The sequence below is a fragment of the Acomys minous genome (assembly GCF_964271855.1).
Source record: "Acomys minous genome assembly, chromosome: 16".
Classification (NCBI taxonomy): Eukaryota; Metazoa; Chordata; class Mammalia; order Rodentia; family Muridae; genus Acomys; species Acomys minous.
In genome coordinates, this window is record NC_140498.1 from 60,680,944 (window position 1) to 60,692,031 (window position 11,088).

Consider the following 11,088-nt stretch of genomic DNA (forward strand, 5'->3'; position numbering starts at 1 on the left):
ATAAAAGTTAAAAAAAAAAAACCTGGAAAAATAACCAAGTTTAGGCAGCTGAAAAGACATCCAAATCTCTAGTTACAGTACAGGTAGGTGTAGAGTTCACTATAGAGACCAGGGTTGCCTTGAACTGACAGAGATTCTTCTGTCTTCCCAGTGCTGGGATTAAAGGAACGTACCATGATACCGTGCTTACTTTAATAATGGTTGGCTGACATAGTCTGCTACATGCAATGTTATCCCCAACCGGGATCTCTTCATGCCCAGTTTGGTTAAGTGTTTAGAGCCTAAGGAAGACCCTTAGCTGACAGTGACCAGGTAAGCAGGCAGTAGTCTGCAACAAACCGTACAAATTCCCTGTTGTCAGACACATATGATGGGTGTGTTTCCTGAGAGTTCATAGAAAAAGTCACTTCTGGTCATGACGTTTAAGCCTTTTTTTTTTTTTCAGTGAAGGTACTGAGATTTTCTTAAACTTACAAAATTAATATCTATAGTTTTCTTCATCAAATTGATTAGCTTCCAATGCCTTAGCCACAGCAAGCTGCCCACTCTTTTATCTGAACCAAAGCAACACAGTAAACAAAAGAAAAGTTTCTAAACCTGTTGTGGTAACCTAACCCCATACATATTGTATCAACTGGCTACGAAGGTCTGTCCCTATATTCTCAATTGTTAATTGCTGTGCTGGGGATAACAAGCGCTGGCAGGATACATGGTATCTTCATTTCTATAGCCCACAAGACCTGCTTTCTACATGTAACTGTTTACCACTTGCTCGCCTGCCCAGAAAGATGGTTCTCTGAGATGACCATGTTAAAATGTAAGCTACTGCGGAGAAGGTCACTTAGCTCTCCATATGCCCGAAAGGCAACACTAAGAAACAGACTGGGCACTGTCCTGCTGCTGACTGGTTCAGAGTGAGTAAGCTGTAGACCCTCTCCCACTATGTTCATAGCATTTTTGTATGAGAAAGGAGTGTGGCTGTTATTGCATAAAGCGCTGCCAGCTGGGTCTGGGGCAGAACAACAGAAGCAGGAGGACAGAAGCAAACTGGGGAAAAAGAGTGACAGAAGCAGGAGAGGAGAAAGACAAGGGAGTAGAGCAGAGACAGCCACATGACGGAGATATGGTTACATAGGGCTCAGGTTAAGTTCAGGTGGCTAGCTGAGGGATGCCAAGCAAAAAGGCCAACAGCCTTATACTATTCAGATGTCTCCATGTCTATATTAAACCCCAACCAGGACCCCCCCAAAAGCCCCTGAAATATGCTCTGCCTTCTGTACAGTTGTTACTGAAGACCTTTTCTGTGCCTCAGAGTAACTTGGACTCCATGTGCAGAAGCAACACAGGGATCAGCCCACCTGACTGCAGAGAAAGGTGTCCAGGGCTGGCCTCACGCACTGCTGGGATGCTAGGAGGCTCAAGGTAGGACAGGGAAATCAGAACCTAATATCAGCTCTCAGTTACCTGTCACTAGATGTGAAATCAGAGTCTTGTGAGCAGTGGGAAAGCCCAGCCTCTCCCTTGGGGGATGTGCAGGCTGCAAAGATCTGAGTGTTGGGGCCTCATCCAGCCTTTTGGGGCTTATCATCCTGATTATTAGGCAACCATGCAAAAGGGAAAGGAGCCAGATGCTCAGAGCTGGGCAAACTATGTCCCCCACTTGCCTTGGCAGTTAAAGGCATCTGTGAGTCAACACGGGCCAGACCCAGAAGAAGAGCTCAGCAGAGCCAGGGGCACCCACTTTACCACCCAGGCTCCTAGGAGATCTCAGAGTCTCAAAGCAGGACTGAGGAAACCTAGCGGGAGAACTGAGGGAGAGAACCTTGCAAGAGTAACAAGGGGGCAGGCTATCACCCAATGGAATGCAGTAGACCATAGGGGCCATTCTTCAGCCAGGAGATGGAAGGGGTTGTTTCCAGCAGCTGCACAGTGAAAGCTTACAGTGCTGGCAGCTGGCACTGCTAGCAGTTTCCTATCCACATGGTTGGGTCAAGTCCAGTAAGGGAGCCCCGATGGTAGACGCGCTCATAACAGTTACACTCAGTACAGCCTTGCAAAGCTGCCCAGCCTATCCATTCTCTAGGCTCATTACTCATCTGCACTGAGACTCCTTTGCTTTCCCTGGACACCTTGCATCCACAGCTGCCTCCCTCTCACACTTGGTCATGTCCTTTTTTTTCTCCCTCTGAGGTAGACCCATCAGTACAGTGCCCAGGCGTTAGAACCCAGGAGGATGTAGGTCTTTGGAGGCAACAAGACCAGGTCATGCTTCCCCTCCACTAAGTTCTATTTCTGGGAAGGTTCCACTCTAAAGTCTCATAAAGCCCCTATTTATACCTGCTCTCCTCACCCAGTGACTCACTCTTCACACTGAGTACCCGGTTTCCCATTGATTTAGTCACCCTGATTCCTCTTGAAATTTTTTTCCACTCTACTCCAAAATGGAGGTTACAATTATCTTCAGATATTGTCCTCCAAGCATACCAGCAGCTCACACTGGTAGACTCAGACCCCCCCCCACACACACACACCCTATACCCCCTACATGTGCAGTTCTTTCTGCTTTTCTTGTTTTGTCCTTTCATTTCATTTCCATTAGAATAATGATGACAAACAAAGAACTAGTGACAAAGGAACAAATGTTGTCTTTGAGCTTAAACTCCATGGTTGAAGCATTTTCTATCCAGCAGTTTCTATGCATGAATCTATCTCTATTGTACTATGAGGAAACTGAGGCAGAAATCAGCTTTGCTCAAGGCTACAGAGAAATTAACTAGTTAAACTAGGGTTCCTATCTAGGCAGTTGGATACATTAGGCTGTTTTGCACATGTGTGATTATTTGGCTTAAATTATGATAAGTGTTACCATAATACAGGAGTCCCTAGATCTGTGTCTTGAACACCAGAGCTCCCTACCCTTGGGCCTAAGGTAATGGGCGCTATCTTGTGATGATTACACGGAGCCACATGATTCCTGGTTGAATAATGCTGAACACAAATCATGTATGTCACCTCACAAATACCAGCGTGCCACCCTCCAGAGTGACTTTTGTTTGTTTGTTTGTTTTTTTATAGCACATGAAACTTTCAAGCTGGTGACTGTCCCATTAGCTGGAGCCCTGGAGTGAAAAGATACAGACCAAGAGAGCACTTGTGGTTGGTCATAGGTACCAGAAACCTGAACTGTTGTTACTCAAGCCAAAAGTCCATCCTGAACAAATTTGCTCTGTTCTGTTACAAACTCCAGACTTGACGTGATGGTTGTGAGTTTCAAGAACACCAAATCTGTACAGCTTGGGAAAAAATTTCAAGTGCAGAAAGATGTAGTGAATGACTTTGAAAATTACTTACTCATTCTCACACTAATTATTGTGGGAACTGAATTGAACTCTACTCTAGATAAGCTCTGAACCCCCAAGCCCTGCCATTTTGTGGGCATTCACTTAAGACATCTGATTAAAGGGTCTCTAAAGCTTCCACTGGACAAATTACTCATAAAAATAATTTCTTACGTGGATCCTCAGTCTTTGTTTTCTTTTCCTTAAACCCACATTTTAAAGTTACATTTGTGTATTGTGTGGGTGGATGGGCCTGGTTCTCGTGTAAAGGTCAGAGGGCAATTAGAGGAGTTAGTTTTCTCCCTCTACTCTGTGGGACATGGTAACCAAACTCAGGTGAGCAGGTTTTGTGGCAAACAGCTCTGCCCACCACATCAGCTCACAGGCCCAGTCTCCTCTGCTGTAGAGACCAGGCATGGTCAGGCTTCTATGACAGTGAGAAACGGGAAGAAGTCTCTCTCCACGACATGCAGCCTTCAGTAGCCAGGTATCTATTCACATTCTCTTACTATTTCCCCACTAACTAAGGCCGATGCTCTTCTGTCCTACTCCTTGTGTATAGTGTAGCAAGCAAAACTGTAGTGTCTCTTTTTAAAATAATAATCAGCATGGCTACTGATATTAACTACTATAATATATCATCTGGTATGTTTCAGATTTACTTGTCTTTCAACTACCTACACTACATTTGGATTTGTTAGAAAAATTTAAGGGAGGCTAGTGAGATGGTTCAATGCTTTAGAGCATTGCCCGTTCTAAAAAGACTTGGGTTCAATTCCCAGCACCAACATGGTAGTTCACAAAAATCTATAACTTCAGTTCCAGGGGATATGATACAGATATCTTCTTCTGGACTCCATTGGAACCAAGCATGTAGACGGTTAACAGACGTTCATGCCGGGAAAAGGCCCACACACAGAATAAAAGAGTATTAAAAATATCTTTTAAAAATGACACCACTTCAGCTGGCTGCTGTAACAAAATACCTTAGATCTGGTAATTTTCTAAAATGTGTGTGGTGTGTGTGTGTGTGTGTGTGTGTGTGTGTGTGTGTGTGTGTGTTTGTGTGTGTTTAAAAATTTTTGTTCCAGGATCACTGGGACAAAGTTAAAGAAATAGACCTACAGGCCTGAACAAAAACCATACATGATGAGGCTTATCCAGCAGCTACTGGGAGAATCTAGCTTTGCTGCATTCCTTTCAGCCCACAGAGATATGGTTGGTAGGAAACCAGCCCAGAGGGCCCCCAATTTGTTACTAAAGTCATGTAGCCTTGTTCCTGGAAATACCACAAACTGAGCTAATTGTCCCTCTCCCCTAGTGACAGCTGTTCAGCACTGGACAGGATATTCTACCGAGACCTGAGATCAGATGTTTCTCCCAACTAGAAAGAACAAAGAAAGCCAGAACCGTTTGTGGTTTTGGTGCTCTCTCACAACCAAGCATTCAAAAAAAATAAAACAAAAACCACTATCCTCTTTTGTATTTTAACCAATAGACACTTGCCAGGCTGGAATTCCCCTGCTTTGGGTGCCCTAGGAGGGAAAGGGACCTATAAATTCCCCTCAACCTGGAGCTCAGTGCCCTCTTCCTGATACCACTGTGGGTGGTGATGGTTGGGAGCCCGGCTCGAGCTACAAATAAAGATCCTCTTGTGCTTGCATTGGTTTTGTCTCCTGGTGGTCTTTCCGGGGTCTTGTGAAAGGGGCACCCCTATGTGAGTGCATGCCACCCCAGTGTGGGTACCTGTACACCGAAAGAGCCTAGATGCTGCCCATACATTACTGTAAGGGGTGGAAGAGAAGGGAATTCAGGATATTGGGAGCAAAGTGACTGATTGCTTTAAGTTAGGAGGTATCTTACTCTAAATTATGGGACTTAGCTAATAATCTGAACCACGAGGTAAACAAACGAATGTATAAAAGAGAACAATATTTTTTTCTTTTCTTTTTTAAACATTCGTTCATTTATTATTATGTAGACAGAGCTCTGCCTGCATGTACACCTGCAGGTCACAGGAGGGCATCAGATCACATTACAGACGGTTGTGAGCCACCATGGGGTTGCTGGAAATTGAACTCATGACCTCTAGAAGAGCAGTCAGTAGTACTCTTAACCGCTGAGCCATCTCTCTAGCTCCAAGATAAATATATTTTTGAACTTCAAATTTATGTTAAGCTTCCCTTCAGACATTCACAATAATAATCAGTGGGGCTAAGCACGTACACTCCATTCCCATCCCGCTGTTCTTCTCAGTGGAGACACTGGCACTGGTCACACAACTCAGCATTTGGGCTAATCAAAGCAGAAGACTTTGATGTCATCTAGGAGTTGTAAGGGGGAAACTGAGACAAGAAGGGAAACTCATGTTCTCATGCTTGACTTTGTTTTGTCCACTGTAATCACTGATGGCTGTTTGCTCTGCTTCCCCTGGGCTCTTTGTCTAGGGGAGGGTTAGTTCCCAATATGAATACCAGTTCACACTTGTTTATATATTCATGTCTTTGCAATGGTCTCTAGACTATAATAATGATTAACCAGGGGGGAGGGGGGAAGACTGGAGAATTCCAGAGAATTCAAAGCTATACAAGGGGTGGAGGGTCGGAGGAAGCAGCAGGCACTAGGTCATTTTGCTTCATTTAAAATGATCTCACACACACAAAAAAATACATCACCTTTGACATGTTTGCTACCAAGCCTCAAATCCCTAGTCAAGCATGTCATGGTTGACTCATAGGCAACAGACAGGAAAGGACCTGACAGAGTTTTTAGGAAAGACTGAATTCTCAGCCCACACTCACTTCTCAGAGACTTCCCTGCAAAGAGCTCAGAGCTGGAGGTGTGGAACTCCCAGAAATCTCAGCCCTGCCACCCCGACGGCCTTTGCTCCACATTCAATTAACACGATTATTTATGGTGACTTAATGAGAGAGCGAGCCTAAGTCCAAGAAATCAAGAAACTGCGGTTGCCGAAAAGAGACCCAGGCAGTTCTACGGTCCTTGTTTTTACAACTGAGTTTCTGCAATTCCTGCCAGTGCAGGGACAAAACTAATGCCATGTTACAGGTAATATATATTCTGCAATTAATGCCGTGGTCTGTAAATGTTCTGTGAGAACTTGTCCTCCAGGCGACCTCATTTCTTCCTGCGTTCCAGGAGTGACCAGGTAGTGCCATAAACTAGACCTGCCAGCAGTCTCTAGAAACTCTACTGCAGTGATTAGATACAACTAGCTCCCAATGTTCCTCTGAGATTAAAAAAAAAAAAAAAAAAAAATCCAGCCTCCACCCAACCTGACTGAAGGTCGGCATTCCTGTGACCCACAACCCCCACTTACGTTTCCCCCCTTATAAACCCACTATCCTTGAAGCTCCGATGTCACTCTCCTACCCTGCCGCATCGGGAGGGATTGTGACCCGAAGCTCGAACCCCTAATACAGGACCCTGTATGTGTTGCATTGGTATCAAGTCCTGGTGGTCATTTTTGGGCGTCTCACGATCTGGTTGATCTCGGTATTACACCAGGAACCTAACTCCTTGCCAAACACACAAAGAGAAAAGTAAAAACTGTTTTAGTTTGGCAGTCCCCTTCACTCTGAGTAAACAGTAGTGGTTCCCTGTTTTCATAGACCGTGCAAATTTCCCAAAGGTGACCCAACAGGGAACAAAAGACCTGTTAGTTGATAGCTTCCTTACAGCTCAGGGGTGGGGCAGAGCGGCAGGGGAGTAGGTTAAAGTCCATAAACTCCAATTTCTCCTTAGCTTCGGGGTCCCCAGCCTCCAGTCATGTTGATCTTTCAGATCTCCTTGGAGCTGCTTCTCTTGGAAAAGCCCCTGGGCTCCGTCTACCTTCCTGTGAAACCTGTATCTCTTGACTCCTTTGGCCCAGCTTATGGGTGGGTCACTTTGGGAGAGGTGTTTTGGACATCACCTTAAACATCTCCTTCTGGCACTGATACTGATAAAAACAGCTGGGGCAGAGGAAAGGGGTCTGCAAGAGGCACCTTGCCCTCCGCTACCTGCTCCTAAATAGGGGCGATTGATTAAATAAACAGAGTGAGCTAACCTGGTGACGAAGCTATAATAAATGCAATAAATGCAGGTTTATTGGAAGAAGCACGGGAGGGGGAAAGGGAAGGGAGGAACATGGGTACGGGGAGGCGGGGAGGTATGAAAAAAGGGGGTCCTGGAACCAAGATGTCTGGATGGGACCACCATCCATGTCCGGCACTAGATGATTGATTAAATAAACAGAATGAGCTCATTGCTAAGGAAGCTATAATATAAATGTACGTTTATTAGAAGCGGCATGAGGGGAGGGAAGGAGTGAGGGTTAGGGAGGTAGAGAAAAAAGGGGGGAGGGCTGGAACCAAAATATCTGGTTTCTATGGTGAATCTCTGGGAGTGGGGAAGCCCTGCCCCTAGGTAGAGGGCAAGCGATGCCAGCCATGCCCTGCAGCAGGATCTAACCGGGGTGCCCAGGAGAAGGGGATGGGAAAAGGGAGATCTCATTAGAATGAAGGGAAAGAGGTCACTTCTAGGAAAGATCTTCCCCATCAAACATTGCACAGGGTAAGCTGGGCCTGCATGCCGCTACTGGGAGGGGCACACTTCAAGCAGGCTGGCTTAGAGGGAGGAGGACTTTACTCAGGGCCTCTCTCTTGGCTTCCTTCTCAGGCAGCACACTCTCACCCGTACCCCCAGGGGGCGGTCCAGATGAGGGCCTGGGCAGTAGGGCTTCTGGGTGCCCACACTTAAAATGGCGGTGCCCTGGTCCATCTCCATCAGTGAACCCTCACTTGAACAGCGTCGAGGGGTGTGCTGGCCAAGGTGGCTCTGACTAGGATCAGGCTCCACTGAGTTCCACCAGCTCCCCAGGATCACACCGCCACGGGTCAAGATGTCACTGGCTCAGAGAAAGGGGGTTGCATCCACAACTCTCCCACATGGGTAAGAGACTAGTATACTCTGTGCCTGGCATGCTCTTCTCCAGGGCAGCAATCCGGCCTTTTGTGGGGGCTCCCAGATCTCTAACTCAGGGCTTTACACTCTGGGGTCCTAGCCTCTGCCACGCCCCACCCCTCCGGCGCAGCCTGTGCCCCGCCCCTCCCCCTGTCTCTGCTTTCTGCTCAGTTATCAGCCCACTTCTGATATACTCTTCCACAGATCCTAGCGCTGATTTCTCACACTGACGAGACTGTCCTGTCTGTATCTCCAATCTTGGGGATCAGATACTCTTTTCTGGGCTCCACTGATACCGAGCATGTAGAAAATCTTTTCCACAATGCGGCATCACAGATATATATTTCTTTTCACAATTTTCATGTTTGTCCTCTAAAAGACCAGAAGAATACACCAAATGTCCAATGCCTGGAAATACAGGTATTCAGCCACTTGACATGGAATTAAACTAGGTTCACAAGAGGAGCAGCAGTACCACTAATTCTCCAGTTCCCAACTATGTCTCTATAGTGCAGAGGATGGAGACGTTCCATTATTCCTTCTGTCTCTTATCTCTTGAAGGTGATGAGGTCCCTGATAGATGGCTGGTGCAGAATTCAATGGGCGTCTGCCCCTCTGTGACTGGACTCTTAAGACTGCTTCTCATTTTCATTGTTAACATCATTAGACCTGTCAGATTATAACACAAAACAATCCATGCTTTGAGAAATAGTCTTCATTTTTGGATTTTTTTTTAATTTATTTTTTATTTGGTTTTTTGAGACAGGGTCTCTTTGTGTAGCCTTGGCTGTCCTGGACTCACTTTGTAGACCAGGCTGGCCTCGAACTCACATCGATCCGCCTGCCTCTGCCTCCTGAGTGCTGGGATTAAAGGCATGCGCCACTATGCCCGGCTCCTTTTTGGAATATTTTTAAAGACAGGACATCACTACAAAGCCATGGCAGTTTTAGAACTCACTCTGTGGAGCTGGAAGTGGTTACATGCTCCTGTTATCCTTGCACGTGAGTGGGCCATGACAGGCAGATCTCAGTGATGACAAGCCCAGCCTAGGCTGCAAAGTGTCTGATCTCCTTGGGTACCAGCACACATGTGCACATCGGCACACACACACACACACACACAATAACACACTAGCATCACATGATTCAAATGGAAACAAATCCTTAAACACATAGATTTTTACTGGTGAATATTTTCCTTGTGTAAGCACTCATTCCTGGAATTCGGGTGTTGAGGCCCCTAAAGCCTCCTCTACAGAGTTTTTCTTCAGCATGAATTGGTTCATGTAACAGAAATTAAGAATGTAGGCTTGATGTCAGAGAAATCCATACTTCTCAGGAAACGTTGCTCTACCTGAAGAAACATGTCCCTTATGGTGGGCTTGAGAGTTTCTAAAAGCGCCCTGTTTTAGTTTGTACTCTCTGCTCCGTGCTGCAGGTGGAGGTTGTGAGCGCTGAGCTTCCTGCTGCGGCTGCCATGTGTGATACAAAGTAACAATGGCCGGCATAATGCTTGCAGACATTGTTAGCAACGGTTACATTCTCCACCAAGGATAACCTTGTATCACACCATGTATGGTGTTGGCTAAAGATCTGACCAAATTCTTCCTTCTTATAGAGGCCTTTTATATGCATTGCTTCAGGTTCTCAGAGACGACTGTGATAAGCAAAGGCTTCAACAGGTTGCTTATAGACTAAAGGATTTGTTTTTGTATAAAAGATACCACACAGTGCAAAAGCTTAACACACTGACTCAATTCCTGGGGTTTCTCTTTGGTATGACTGTTTCTCATGATTTCAAAAACTGCTACATGAACAGGCTTTACCCCATTGCTTATTCATAGGGTGTCTCTTGAGTATGTGTTATTTTATCTGTTATTAAGAGGCTTTATCCTACCAAGAAGAAACTTGATACCCTATGAGCATACACAGGGGGAGGAGGTCCCCCTCAGTCACAGTCATAGGGGAGGGGAATAAGGGGAAAATGGGCGGGAGGGAGGAATGGGAGGATACAAGGGATGGGATAACCATTGAAATGTAATATGAATAAATTAATAAAATTTTTTAAAAAGAGGCTTTATCACATTGATCACATTTGTAGGGGTTCTCTCCACTATCTGTTCTTTATGTATTAGAAGATGTCTGTGATATACTAATGTTGGGAACACTCAAAAGAAACTTGTCCTAAGTATTGCCTTTTGGTTATCAGCCTCCATTTAAACATACGGTGAAAATAAGTTAAAGTTTGCAGGCCCGAGGGAGGAAGGAGATCTCCTAATAACTGATCAGATGTTGTTATTCATATTTTGTTACCCAAAACATAATGACTGTTCTGCATCATGGCTTCTGTCCCCTAAAACATAATGACTGTCTGTTACCACAACTTCTGTTATTCATCTTTTGTTCCCCCAACCACACACACACACAAATAAATAGATATGATTGGTAGGACCGTAAATATATATTTTGCCTCAGTTGATGTAGATCACCCACATAAAGAAAGCCTTTATCACTAATTCTGATTGATGGAAAAAGATAGCTGTAACTTGGCACTGATAATCTCTGTAACATTCTGGATCAGAGTGTGGGTAGGTATCACAATTCAACTCCCACATATATTTTTGTGGCCCTGATCACCAGAATTGGCTTGATTACAGTACATTTTTCTTATTTTGTCATTTGCATTGACCTGGTGTTTGGGTTGTGTTGGATCTAGGTGTACAGCAAAACACAAAGTCCTTATCACAATGCCTGTGTTCATAAAATATCTCCACAGTATGCACACTTT